The sequence below is a fragment of the Ascaphus truei genome, unplaced genomic scaffold (genome assembly GCF_040206685.1).
Source record: "Ascaphus truei isolate aAscTru1 unplaced genomic scaffold, aAscTru1.hap1 HAP1_SCAFFOLD_1278, whole genome shotgun sequence".
NCBI lineage: Eukaryota > Metazoa > Chordata > Amphibia > Anura > Ascaphidae > Ascaphus > Ascaphus truei.
This window is the reverse complement of record NW_027454152.1, coordinates 33214-48194: the sequence shown is the minus strand read 5'-3', so window position 1 is coordinate 48194 and position 14981 is coordinate 33214. Positions and strand designations below refer to the sequence as shown.

Genomic DNA, 14981 nt, shown 5'->3' with positions numbered 1-14981 from the left:
AGTATCTGACCACCATGGATCTGAGCAAAGGCTACTGGCAGATTCCCCTGACCCTGGAGGCTAGGGAGAAGTCAGCATTCTTCACTCCAAGTGGCCTCTATGAGTTTTTGGTGATGCCATTTGGGATGAAGAATGCCCCGGCTACCTTCCAACGCCTGGTCAATAGGTTACTGGAAGGGATGCAGAGCTATGCCAGGGCTTACTTAGATGACATTGCTGTCTTTAGTAATTCCTGGGAATCCCACATAGGACATGTAGCTGCGGTGCTGGATAGAATCAGGGAGGCTGGGCTTACCTTAAAACCCACTAAGTGTATGGTAGGTATGGCAGAAGTCCTGTACTTAGGGCACAGGGTGGGTGGAGGGCATTTCAAGCCAGAGCCAGCCAAGGTAGAAGCCATAGTTCAGTGGCCTGTTCCAAAAACCAAGAAACAGGTCATGGCCTTTTTGGGCACCGCAGGGTACTACAGGAAATTTGTCCCACAGTACAGCGCCGTGGCCAAACCCCTGACTGATCTGACTAAGAAGCAACTGCCTGTGCTTATTACCTGGTCTCCTGCTGTGAAACTGCTTTCCAGGCACTGAAAGCTGCGCTTGCTGAGGCCCCCATCCTGGCTGCCCCAGATTATACCAAGCATTTTCTTATTCAGACTGATGCCTCAGACTTTGGTGTGGGGGCTGTGTTGAGCCAGGTGGGGGACGACGGCAAAGAGCACCCTGTGGTGTATCTCAGTCGCAAACTGCTCCCCAGGGAGGTGGCATATGCCACCATTGAAAAGGAGTGCTTGGCCATTGTGTGGGCACTCAAAAAGCTCCAGCCCTATGTCTATGGGAGCGCTTTCACGGTCATTACCGACCACAATCCCCTGAGCTGGCTACAGAGGGTATCAGGGGAAAATGCCAAACTGCTGAGATGGAGCTTGGCTTTGCAAGAATTTGAATTCACCATTCAGCACAAAAAGGGTAGTGAAAACAGCAATGCTGATGGACTTTCACGCCAGGACTATCCCTCTGAGACTGAATTCATTAATGGTGCCAGCAGTGCCCCACTCCCCGTCAGGGCCAGTGGGCCACAGGACACGCATTAAGAAGGGGAGGTGTAGAGGGAGAGAGGGGGTGGCCCGGTATTAAAGGGGTTGCACCCCATTTGGCCACCCCTGACCGCACCAGGGAGACAAGGGGTTAACTGGGCTGAGGTCCAGAAATGTGATGTAACCCTTGTTATGACATGTAAATGTATTTTCCCCTGTTCCATTGTAATGTCTGGTTACTCAGTGTTTGCATCACACACACACTAGAATCCATCCGGGAGCACAAGGGTTAATAATTCTTTAATGATTATAGCTCTTTGTGTAAGTTTCCCGCCTTTTCGGGCACCATTTTGCAGGTCCCCATTGGCCGCCATTAGGGCTCAATGCATTTCAATAGGAATTTGTGCTGTTTTCGTCCTGTTTCCTGTAGTGACCAGCAGGTGGCGTCCGAGAGGGAGAGCGGCGGTTTCCCATTGAAAGTCAATGGGCTCATTGACTTCAATGGAGATGCCTCGAGGTAACCTAGTTGGCTGCCGTCCAGACCGCAAAGCGGATACAATGTCCTTCAAAAGAGCTAAAATCACTGGGTCAAGTTCAACGTCAATTAGCGGGGAAATAAACTGTTTTAGGGCACCTAGGGATAAAATTCTTTTTGCCCCTAGTTCCTAAGCGTCCCCCCACTCGACCACCACCGGGTCCCCGAATCCTGGACCCCCGATAAGGGTCGAACCAGATAGAGCGGGTCGCGCCATAGGCTTTGCCGGCGGCGGCAGAAACGGCTCAGAAAAATGACTAAGTGAGAAATGCTGAATTTTAGGAATCCATATCTCCGGTTCCGGAGGGTTCAGCGGATCAGGGTTTGGGGTATCTGTAGCCACTGCTCCGGCATCGCTGCAGAACCATCCTTGACCCGCTTGGACCAACCCGACGGAGTATGGACCCCCTTGAAGTTCGGGACTTTTCCCATAAACTTCAATGGCAGAAAACCCCCATTGACTTCAATGGCGGCGATTTACCATTGAAAGTCTATGGCGGAGCTGCCCGTTGTTTTCAATGGGGATTTAGTGAAAAGCTGAGATTTCTTTTTCAATGGAGATTTTTGTATTAAAATGATTTAATGTGCATTGGTGTAACTTCGGTTTCTTAGGTCGTAGCAGGTCGCTTTTTGGACCATATGGTGTCCCAGTTCTGGCAATGCGAACTGGGAAGTTTGGACCTGCTAAACCTAACGGAACCGGATATTTTAATACGTTTATGTTTTATGCTTAATAGTGTATCTTAAGGTATGGACAAAGACCCAGAAGAGATTCTTTTGGGCCATAAGGTAGCAGATGGCCCTGGGGACGCCGCTATGTCTAGGATTTAAGTGCTGTTCAAAGAGTTTTATCACCCTCACTGTTTATCCGAAGCCCAAACCAGGGCAGGTCTTAAGTGTTCCAGTTAACACCTTTCAACAAAGGTTTTCCTGCCAGAACTCCAAATGGTAGACTGTCTGGCATTCCTGACGTAAATGTGGGGCTTCAGAAATGAGACCCCCAGAGTTCTACTGCGCATGTGCCAACTAGCAGGGGGGCATGGGTCAGAATGCTTTCCCACGTTAGTGAGTGGCTGGAGGTAATTGTAAACCAATCCCCTGTGCTTAAGGTTAAGAATAGAAGGAGAATGGTTTATAAACTGCTGTCCACCCATATATCCTTTGTCTTCGTTTGCTGATATGGTTACCTGATATCACCTGAATGATTTCCTCACTGCTGAAAGAAATGCTACATCATACTTCTCATTCCCCAACCCTTAAGTAAGTGTACTTCTTGTTCGTTACTGTATTATCTGTTGTGTTCACCTATATTCTAAGGAATAAATACAATTTATTATATCTTAAGCCTCGTTCAGTTCAAACCCAATTATTTTTGTGTAATATTAATAAGCCTGTGGAAGCTATCGTCACAAGGAGGTATTATAGTGTGTATTGTGGGGAGAATTAGTGTGTGTGTTGTTTGGGAGTGATATTCGGGAGGATTGTGTGTGCAGAAGGAAGAATGAGTGAGGGGGGAGTAAGGGAGCAGGATTGAATGAGAGGGGGTCATTGAGTGATAGCGGGGAGGGGAGGGAAGAGTGAGGAGAGTGGGTGTAGGAGGGAGCAGTGCAAGAGACCGTCGGGGGCAGAATACATGGTGAGAAGGGAGGCTGCCTAGAAGCATAAAAATCTACTTCACCACTGTTCTGTACTCTCTTCAATACTCTGTGTTACAGATCTCTCTGGCAAGAAATGGGGTCCAATGGCAAAGACTGCTCTAAATAAGATAGTATAAATGAACACAGAGAGAAATTCCAAAGAGTAACCCAAGAAAATACAAGTGAAATCTAATCGTAAGGTAATTAGTCCCATTAAGTGAAATACATAAAGGAATAGTCCATAAAAAAGCACAAAGGAAAAAAATAGGAGTACTTTATTGTGATGTTACATTTCAGAGAATATAAAATTATAGGAAAACAATTCCACTTTGTTCAGAAAACCAGAAAGTCTTGGTCCCAGGTGGACTGAATTTTTATTGCAAATAAGTTCCTTAATACACAAGTAAAGAATATAGTTACTTATTCTATTCTCTACTGTAAGACGTGCCACATTGCCCAATATTTGGGTACAGTGCCCAGATTGTGACCATGCACTACAGAGGTGAGATTCCCCCAACTCCAATTTGCTACACACTCCAAGAGAGATTATTGTGATCAGAGGTGGAATGAGAGGGGTGAGAAGGGTCGCTGCCCAGGGAGTAGCCTGACAGGGGGTACAGAAATCTCTTTTGGTGCATATATTGCGGAGCTGCATTGATTGACTTGTCAATCAGCTCTGCTGCCTATCCCATTGACATCATGATCCGGCACTGTGATCAGCTGCAGCGCTGACCCAGGTGTGTTAGTGCAGCACTTTACAGGGAGTGAACAGAGGTTGTGGATGGGCCATGAGTACGGGCCAGAGTAAGGTGGAGACTTTCTGTACTCTGCATACAGGACACTGCATGCATGACAGTGTCTGTGTGTGTGTGTGTGTGTGTGTGTGTGTGTGTGTGTGTATTCCAAGTGTCAGTGTGCATAAGTAAGTGTGCTCTGTAAGTATGCCTGTGTGGCAGGTATAGGGGGGTGGTTCAGCTGGAGGAACTTATCCAGACACAAAAGCACATAGATGCCCCAGATTATACCACCCCAAATGCTGATAATATCCTGCTGCACTTTACAGAAGATGATGCAGATGTCAGTGGGTGGTGGGTTCATTAAATCCATCCATCATATCATAGCCACACTGTGCATATGATGTACTGAATCAATCACAGGAAGACATCTCCATGGTAGGGGTAGAAGTTAACAGAATATGTCCAGCACTGTGGTGTGTAGCCCATAAATAATAATTGTGCACATTACAGAACATACTTGCAACTGCAAGATCATTTTGCTGCTTGTAGTGTTTGCTCTTGTCCTGTGCAGTGTTGTCGTAGATCCGTCTCTTCAGTGTTCACTGCAATAAAAGTAAGACATTGCATTAATATTACAGAAGTTTGGGAGCTGAAATCCCACTATGCTGCAGACATTTTCCCTTTGCATAAGATTCTTGTGATTATATCTCAATGATGATCAATAACAACTACATCATAACACAGCCGCTCAATACAAAATATGTATTTGCTATCAATGGTCATGGAGGCCAAACGTCACACAATGTACAGATATACTGCTGCGGCCGAGTTTATTCGAGCATTTGCCCGTTCTTGGCCGCAGCAGTAACCTGGCGCGCGCCGGAGGGTGCCGGGCGCACGCCGAAGCAGCGGAGGAGCGCCCTCCGATCGGGGCTTTCTCCCTTCCGCTGCCGGGTCCGTCGGGTCCCCCGGAACCCCCTGCCGCTGTCCCCCACATCGCGGGACACCAGTGCTCCCTCGGGGAGCCCTGGACGCGCGTGCAGGGGGCGCAGGCACCCGATGACGCGTGACCGTGCATCGGTGATGCGCGGCACGCTGAGGGAGTGCGGCTAGCACGCCGGGGCATCCCCCGGCTTGCGGTGCTAGCCGTGCTTCAATAAAACGTGTCGGTAGTGTAGCAAGGATTATTTCTTCCTCTGGTGCATTATGATGGGATGTGTTGTAAGATTCTGCATTATTAGCATCACTGAATCTTTTGGAAACTGAGTAATATTCTATGTTTTAATGCAATATTATGGATGATCAGCCGGTAAAATAAAGCTTACTGTATCTGTAGCCATGCTCTACCCATGATGTGCTGAATCAATGACTGCAGAGTGATTCAGAGTGGTAAACATGACTGGAACTCATCTCTGAATAGAGGACAGAACAGCAGTGCAGAGTAGGAGGTGAATGTATCTCAAATGGAAGACTTAGTAGCTGTGTGGGGAGTAGACAGTACAGACTGATCAAATAAATAGTTAAAGGAGTATCTTCAACATTACTTGGCTTTGTTATCAACATTGAAGTTTCTCTTGTTTTTTCTGTTCTTTAAATCACTACTACTGATGCCATGTGTAACCTGTACTGAGAGATATACTCTACTGGCCTAGATGAAACCATATGATGCAAACAGGATTCATCCCACTCCAGATTCATATGATTGCACCACTTCAACCTTTAATAAAACACATAGAACTACAGCAGTGCGCTACTGCACATGTTCTTGTTATGAATGGTAGTAGATGTGGTCCTTGGGTCAATACTTCATACAGCAGCCACACTCTACTCATGATGTATTGAATCAACAAAAACCTGCATGGTACAGATCACAGGAAGGGTAGAGTAGAGGGGAATATGTCCAATGCGAAACCCTTAGCAGCTGGATTGTGTGGAGTCAACAAAACGACAAATACTAAATGAGAAATATACACATTGCTTATCTGTCTCTGTGTAGTCATTTTCCTCCTCTTCAACTGTCTTTCAAAATTTCTCTTCTGACAGAAAAGAAACACATGGCTTCAATATTCACTGTTCTTCCCTCCTGAAATAAAAGTTAAGCATTGCATGGTTATGATCATACATACAATGAACCTTGCGCCAAACCATGTGATCCAAAGTAAATCCACCTCCCTCCCATAGCTGTGTTCCTTCTAGAGCTTCTACCACACAAGTCATTAATGTTCGTGACACTGTACTGCAGTCACAGTCTGCACACAAAGTACTGAATCAATTACATCACACTGAAAAGGCAGTCTACATGATGCAATAGTTAACCATAATAACTCTGTCATGCAAATGACAGGAAAACCTATATGTATATCATTAGGGGAGAGGGGAAAAATAATTAAAAAATAAGTGCGAAAAATAAAAACAGATGATAGGAAAGTAAATCCTTGCCCTGGGAACTTTACAATCTAATAGAAATGTTAGAAGACTTAAAGAGAGGCAGCAGTTGGGGGAAGAAGTGCAGTAGATGACAATGCTTGTCCTTAATGGTGGGTACAATTAGTAGAAAGCACATCTTGGGAACAATAGTTGTTAGCAGTGACTGTGGGTGTGGGACAGTAGCCACGAGTCAAAGTTTTTTAAATGCTTGATTTAAGTCGTGAATTTTAAGATTGGTCTTACATGTGGGTGGAAGAGGTTATGTTGGCATATACTGAGTGTGAGGAAGTTTCACATGTACGGTGCAGTGATGGAAAATGGTTTCAGGCAAGTGAGAGAACAGTAGAGGTGAAAGAAGTTTACAGGAGACAGTTATGGTTATAGTGCAAGAGACAAGCAAGGGCATAACGAGAGATCAAAGATGATATGCAAGAAGGAGCAGATTAATGGAGAGCCTTAACAAAAAGGTAAGGAGGAGAACTTTGTAGGTGATACAAAAACTTGATGGGATGCCAGGACAGGGATTTAAGGAGATGAGCAGAGACTGTTGTGGGAGAAAGTGAGATAATTCAAGCAGCAGAGTTTTGCATAGGAGAAAGTTGTGAAGCATGGAGGCCTGTTAGTAGTATGTTAAAATAACCTATAGGATAACAGTATACATTGGAGTTTTAGCAGTAGGTTGAGAGGGGAAAGGGAAGATCTTGGCAATATTACAGAGAAAGAGGCAACACATTTTACCCATAGCCGTGCATGTGAATGGAGATGGAATTGAAGAGCCAAATGTTACTCCTATGCAACATGTTTGATGACAAGATAGATGGTAGTACTGTTTACTGTGATGGAGAAAGGGGATAATATGAGCCCAGTGTTAGACATTAAGTTTAAGGCAGTGGAGTGCCATCCATGAGCATATAGCCAGGAGACAACCCAAGAGTAGGGACTGGATTGCAGGAGTGAGAACAGGGGTGGATAGATTTGTGTGTGTATCATCCGCATAGAGATTATATCTAAGGCCAAAAGCATTGATGAAGTCACCAAATGATAGTATGTAGAGAAAGAGAGATCTCAGAACAGAGCCCTGATGTATACCCACAGACAGATCAATAGAAGACGAAGACATGTTAGCAACAGAGATGGAGAATGTGTGACAGGAAAGTTATGATGAAAACCAGGATAGAACTTTGTTACTGATACCAAGAGAGAGTTTAGAATATGAAGGAGGAGAGTGATTGAGAGCATCAAACGCAGCCGATAGATCAAGTAGGATTAGTAGGGAAAAACCTTGGGAATTAGCTTTAAGCACAGTCTGTAGAACGTGCTGTACGAAAGGCAGGTTGTAAAGGATCCAGGAGGGCATGTGATTTAAGAATGTTGACACTAGCAATTAGAAGGCAAACAGCATGAGGGATACAGAGCGGTAGTTAGTAAGGCACATAGGGTGTAGTTTGTTTCTGACAAAAGGGTGACCGCTACAGGCTTAAAGTAAGAGGGCAAAAATCCAGAGAATAGGGAGAAATTGAAGATGTGGGTGAGAGTGGGGACTAAGAGATGCAGTAAGGTGTGAGGGGATACGATCTAGAGGGCATGTGGTAGAGGGAGAATAGAAGATGATTAGCTTCCAGCTCTGTAAGAGAAGAAAAGGAGTCAAGTGCAGAAGGAGATTTGGGAAGAAGGAGAGAAGGGGGAAGGGACAGAAGGAATCTCCTTTTGGGTGGCATCCACCTTGCCTCTGAAGTAGTCAAATGCTTGAGGAGAAGTGAAGGAAGGATGGCAAGTGGGAGGAGAAGGTCAGTGGAGGGAGTCAAATACAGAGAAAAAAAACAGCGTAAATTAAATTTGAGTGTTGATGAGTGTGGAAAAAAGTAGTGTATTTAGCCCTAGAGAGCAGCTTTATACAGGACAGGAGACATTTTTACTGTAGAAAAATCAAACAAAGTGTGAGATTTCCTCCGTAGGTATTAAGAACAGCGAGTGGAAGTGTGATGAGTGTGTTTGGGAATTTAGCCAAAGGTGTGGGTTAGAGGGATGAGTGTGTCAGAGCCTATAGGGGGCATATAGATAGGAGGATAGCATTGTAAGAGTTAATAAGATTGTTAGTTTAAGCAGAAAGAAAGAGAGAGAAGAGAGAAGAGAGGTTAGAGTAGATGTCAGAGGAGAGTTTAATTAAGCAGAGGCAAATCAGTGGGACAGGTAAGATGCGGTGAGGGGAATGACTGATTGTGACTGATGAGAGCAGAAGAGGTTATGTACAACTAGAGCCTTGTTAGTAAGAGTGGACATTCCAGAGGGCACAGGAGAAGGGAAGAGAAAAGTAAGGAAAGGAATGTGGATTACATTAGATAGGTTAACACTCTTAGTAGGGAGGCCTGATGTGTATATGAGCCGGTCCAAGATTATAAGAGATATCCCCCAACATCAGCGAGCATAGAAGGAGACACAGAGATAGGTGTAGAGAGAGACAGAGATAGGGATATGTAGAGAGAGAAGGGCGTCAAGAGAATGAGACAGATAGGCGTAGAGAGAGGAGACATAGAGAGAGGGGGCTTTGAGAGGGGGGCGTAGAGAATGAGGGAAGGTGGAAGAGAATAGGATGTGCAGGAGTGCATTTCATTGAGCAGTGCAGAAATAGCTGCAATAGAGGTCTGTACAAATGGTGCTTTGTGTAGACACATGCAAAGGTAGGGGAAGGAAAGTGTATAGAACATGTGGATAAAAGCAGGAGTGTGGAAGTTAGAGAAATTAGAAAAGTTTTACAGAGGAGTGAGGAAACAGTAAACAGAAAGAACAAGAGAGAGGTTACATTGGGATGACGTGCTGTGGTAGAGAGAAATGCTAGGAGAGAGCCTCCAGATATTAGAGGACATGAATTGAGAGAGCAAATGTATAAATCAAAACCGGAGGGGGAGGTATAGCACGAAAGCTTGCACAGCAGTTGATGAAGATTATAGTCTTAAAGTTGCGTGTACCTGTCAGGGCACTCAAGAAGGTCAATGCTCACAAGTGCAGAGTTCATGAAGAAATGCTGAATCCAGTTCCCCTCCAATTTAATTTTAATATAACTTTTTCATTCTTCATTACTGCAAAAAGCAAACAAAACAAAACCACATTGCATTACTATTTTCAAAATGGATTGAATGACATATTCAACAGTAACTGTGTGATGCCAATATTGCCTTCTCACTCGTAGGCCAGTACGGTCAGGTACCCAGTACTGATAAAACAATAAGTGCCCGTACTAAGTACCAATATGAATTATAAGGAAATGTAAAATCTCCAGGTCTCTCTCCATCTCTGCAACAGATATATGGATAAGCCCATATTAAGGCATCACGTGACCGGAGCCGTCACTGACTGGGTATACGCAAAGATGCAGGGAGATGCAAAGAAAGGGAGGGAGAGAGACAGGGAGAAGATGGGAAACGGAGGGAGGCACGGATGGCAGGCCTCTCTCTTTCACTGGTGCATGCAAGGAGCTGGTCCCAACATCCACAAAGTGTGTGTGTATTATTGGTTGTGTTTTATGGCGGTAGGAGGATAGTGTGTATATTGTGTGTGTGTGGGAGTATTATATTGTGTGTAGGGTATTATAGTGTGTATATTATGTTGAGGTGCAGAGGAGAGTGTTAGATTGGGTATCTTGTGTTAGGGGGTATTGTGTATATTGTGTTTAAGACTATAATATTATTGGGGAGATTATTATTGAGGAGGTATTAAAGTGTGTATTGTGGGGAGTATTAGTGTATGTATTATTTGTGGGTGACAGATGCTGTGGGTAGGCCAAGAGTACGGGCCAGACTAAGGTGGAGACTTTCTGTACTCTGCATACAGGACTCTACATGCACTGCAGAGGTGAAATTCCCCCAACTCCAATTTGCTACACTCTCCAAGAGAGAATATTGTGATCAGAGGTGGAAGATGAGCAGGGTCACTGCCCAGGGAGTAGCCTGTCAGGGGGCATGGAAATCTCTTTTGGTGCGTATGTTGCCACGTGGCATTGATTGACCGGTCAATTAGCACTGCTTCCTATCACAGTGACATGATCCGGTGCTGTGATCGGTTGCAGCGCTGACCAAGGTGTGTTAGTGCAGCAATTTACAGGGAGGGAACAGAGGTTGTGGGTGACAGATGCTGGGGGTAGGCCAAGAGTACGGGCCAGAGCAAGGTGGAGATATTCTGTACTCTGCATGCCCATCCTGCATGCCCAGGACTCTGCATGCATGCCAGTGGCTGTGGGGTGTGTGTGTGTAGGTATGCCAAGTGTCAGTGTGCATAAGTAAGTGTGCTGTGTGTGTAAGTAAGTTTGCCTGTGTGGCAGGAGGTGTAGGGGGGTGGGGGGCGGGGGGCGGTTCAGCTGGAGGACTTTACCCAGCACAAAAGCACATAGATGCCTCTGATTATATCACCCCAAATGCTGATAATATCCTGCTGTAGATGCACTTTACAGAAGATGATACAGATGTCATCAGTGTTTGGTGGGTTCATTAAATCAATCCATCATATAATAGCCACACTATGCATATGATGTACTGAATCAGTAACACCAATCACAGGAAGACATCTCCATGGTAGGGGTAGTGTTGAAGTTAACAAAATTTGTCCAGCACTGTGGTGTGGAGCCCATACATAATAATTGTGCACATTACCAGAACAACATATTGTCAACTGCATGATCATTTTGCTGCTTGTAGTGTATACTCTTGTCCTGTGCAGTGTTGTAGTAGATCCGTCTCTTCGGTGTTCACTGCAATAAAAGTAAGACATTGCATTAATATTACAGAAGTTTGGGGGCTGAAATCCCACTATGCTAATGACAGTTTCCCTTTGCATAAGATTCTTGTGATTATATCTCAATGATGATCAATAACAACTACATCATAACACAGCTGCTCTATACAGAATATGTATTTGCCATCAATGGTCATGGAGGCAATATGTCACACAATGTACATATATAGCAAGGATTATTTCTTCCTCTGGTGTATTATGATGGGAGGGTGAGATTCTGCATTATCAGCATCAGTAAATCTGTAGGAAACTGAGTGATATTCTATTTTTTAATGCAATATTAGGGTAAAATAAAGCTTGCTGTATCTATAGCCATGCTCTACCCATGATGTGCTGAATCAATGACTGCAGAGCGATTTAGAGTGGTAAACATGACTTGAACTCATCTCTGAATAGAGGGTAGCACAGTAGTGCAGAGTAGAAGGTGAATGTATCTCAAATGGAAACCCTTAGCAGCTGTGTGGGGAGTAGACAGTACAGACTGACCAAGTAAATAGTAAAAAGTAGTAACTTCAACATTACTTGGTTTTGTTCTCCACTCCTGTTTTTCTGTTCTTTAAATCACTAATACTGATGCCATATGTAACCTGTACTGAGAGTTATATACTCTACTGGCCTAGATCAAATTAAATGATGCAAACAGGATCCCTCCCACTCAAGATTCATATGATTGCACCACCTCAACCTTTCATAGCAATAACATAGAACTGCAGCAGTGCGCTACTGCACATGTTCTTGTTATGAATGGTAGTAGATGTGGTCCTTGGGTCAGTACTTCATACTGTAGCCACACTCTATTCATGATGTATTGAATCAACAAAAATCTGCATGGTACAGATCACAGGAAGGGGTGGAGTAGAGGTGAATATGTCCAATGCGAAACCCTTAGCAGCCGGATTTTTTGGAGTCAATAAAACGACAAATACTAAATGAGAAATATACACATTGCTTATCTGTCTCTGTGTAGTCATTTTCCTCCTCTTCAACTGTCCTTCAATTTTCTATTTTGCAAGAAAATGAACACATGGCTTCAATATTCACTTCTGTTCTGCAGTCTTTCCTCTTGAAATAAAAAAGTTAAGCATTGCATTATTATTATTATAATTATTATTGACGATACATACAATGAACCTTGCTCCAAACCATGTGATACAAAGCAAATCCACCTCCCTCCCACAGCTGTGCTCCTTCTAGAGCTTCTACCACACAAGTTATTCATGTCAGTGAAACTGTACTGCAGTCCCGGTCTGCACACAATCTACTGAATCAATGACATCACACTGTGTCACACAATGTCATGCTAACGACAGGAAACAATCTTTGTATATATCTTTGTATATATAATAATAATAATAATAATAAAAAAAATAAGACAGGACAGACACTCCTACATTGCAATCAATAGAAAATAACTGGGACAGGCACTTCAAGGATGCATACGGTCCCGGATAAACTGTAGCTACCTATACACGTGTGCCTTGTCTCTAGACTCTGCATATATCTCTATTTATATACCACCCATTGTGTACTCAGCGCTTTACAAGAGAGACCAAAAAGTACAGGAAATTATTATACAATAAGTTCAACAAACAAAAACAGACAATAGGAAAGTAAATCCCTGTCCTGGGTAGTTTACAATCTAAGAGAAATGTAAGGAGACTTACAGAGAGACAACAGGTGGGGGAACAAGTGCAGTAGATGACAATGCTTGTCCTTAATGGTGGGTACTTGTAGTATAAAGCACTTCTTGGGAACAATAGTTAGTGACTGAATGAGTGACAGTAGCAACGAGTAAAAGCTATTGAAATGCTTCATTTAAGTTGTGAATTTTAAGGTTGATCTTAAATGTGGGTGGAAGAGGGTATGTTGGCATATACTGAGTGTGTGTGAGTTTCACAGGTAAATTGATGGGAAAGGGTTTCAGGCAAGAGAGCGAGTGCGCAGTAGAGGTGTAAGAAGTATAATGGAGACAGCTATTAGTAGAGCTTAGGAGACGAGGAAGGGCATAACGAGACCAAAGATGATATGTAGGAAGGAGCAGATGAATAGAGAATAGTGTTGGACTGGGTCCTCAACTATAAAAAAATGGGTAACGGGTACCCGGCCAAAATGAAAGGTTCTACCCGGTCGGGTACACGGTTTGGCACTTACCTTCCGGGTGGCGGTGACATCTAGGATCAGCAGCAGTCCTGTGACGGTGGCAGCATCTGTGGTGTCTTCAGCCGGCGGGGGAGCTGCAGGCTCACAGACACAGCTTACCTGCTTCGGTGCTGTGGAAGTGATTCCTGCAGCTCCCCCCGCCAGGTGAAGACACCTCTGATGCTGCCAACATCAGAGGACTGCTGCTGCTGATCCTAGATGTCTTAGGAAAGGTAAGTATAAAAGATTATTTCCAGCTGCCCTGACATTACCCGACGCCGGGTATTACCCGGCCAAGTCCACTTCTCAGTGGCCGGTTTCGAGTAATGTCCGGGTAGCTGGAAATGTGTCGGGTAACGCCGGGTACTCGGTACACCACTAATAGAGAACCTTAACAAAAAGGTAAGGAGGAGAACTTTGTAGGTGATCTGAAACTTGATGGGAAGCAAGGAGAGGGATTTAAGGAGGAGGAGGAGATGAGCAGATACTGTTGTGGGAGAAAGGGAAATTATTCAAGCAGCAGAGTTTTGGATAGATTGCAAATGAGAAAGTTGTGAAGCAGGGAGCCCTGTTAGCAGTATGTTAACCCATACGATAAGGGCATGCATTGGCGTTTTAGCAGTAGATTGACAGAGAAAAGGGCAAATCTTGGAAATATTACAGAGAAAGAATCGACAAACTTTAGCCAGTGTCGTGAATGAAGATGGAAAGGGAAGAGTCAAATGTTACTCCTAGGCAATGTGCTTTCATGACAGGATGATGGTAGTACTGTTTACTGCGATGGAGAAAGGTGATATTAGGCCAGATTTAGGGGGAAATATGAGGAGCTCAGTTTTAGACATTAGGTTTAAGGCAGAAGAGTGTCATCCATGGAGGATATAGCCAGGAGGCGACCCGAAACTAGGAACTAAATTGCAGGAGTGACGGTAGGGTGGATAGGTGTGTGTATCATCTGCATAGAGATGATATCAAGGGCCAAAATAGTTGATAAGGTCAACTAGTGATAGTATGTAGTGAGAGAGGTCCCAGAACAGAGTCCTGAGGTATACCAACAGACAAAACAACAGGAGACAAAGACACGTTAGCAACAGAGATGGAGAATGTGTGATGGAGAAGTATGATGAAAACCAGGATATAAGTTTGCTGCGGATACGAAGAAAGAGTTTAGAATATGAATGAGAAGAGTGATTGACAGTATCAAAAGCAGAAGAGAGATCAAGCAGGATTAGTAAGTAAAATGGACCTTGGGAATTTTCTTTATGTACATAATTGGTTACATTGGGAAAGGCAGATTGTGAAGGGCCCAGAGGAGCATGTGATTTAAGAATGTTGATCAAACGGGAGATCACAAGACGTTCTAGCAATTAGGAGGCAAATGGTAGGACGGATACAGGGCGATAGTTAGAAATTCACACAAGGTCAAGGTTATTTTTGAGAATAGGGGTGACCACTGCATGCTTAAAAGGAAGAGTTGAAAGAGCCAAAGGATATGGAGGAATTGAAGATGTGGGTGAGAGTGAGAATATAGGATTGAGAGGGCATGTGGTAGAGGGAGAAGAGAAGATCAGGTTCCAGCTTTGTGACAGGAGAAAAGGAGTCAAGAGTGCAATGAGATCTAGATAGAAAAAGAGAGAGGGGGAAGGGAGAGAACGAATCTACTTGTGGATGGCATCCACCTTGCCTCAAGTGAG

The 14981-nt window shown here is 44.1% G+C and overlaps 1 long non-coding RNA gene across 1 annotated transcript; it reads right to left on the bottom strand.

Moving 5' to 3' along the window:
* Positions 1–4064: 4064 nt before the first annotated feature.
* Positions 4065–11094, bottom strand: LOC142475577 (uncharacterized). Its single transcript, XR_012791011.1, has 4 exons — positions 11010–11094; positions 9333–9443; positions 5913–6022; positions 4065–4541 (listed from the first exon to the last, which is right to left on the bottom strand). It is a non-coding gene; the product is annotated as an uncharacterized LOC142475577 (long non-coding RNA).
* Positions 11095–14981: the final 3887 nt, after the last annotated feature.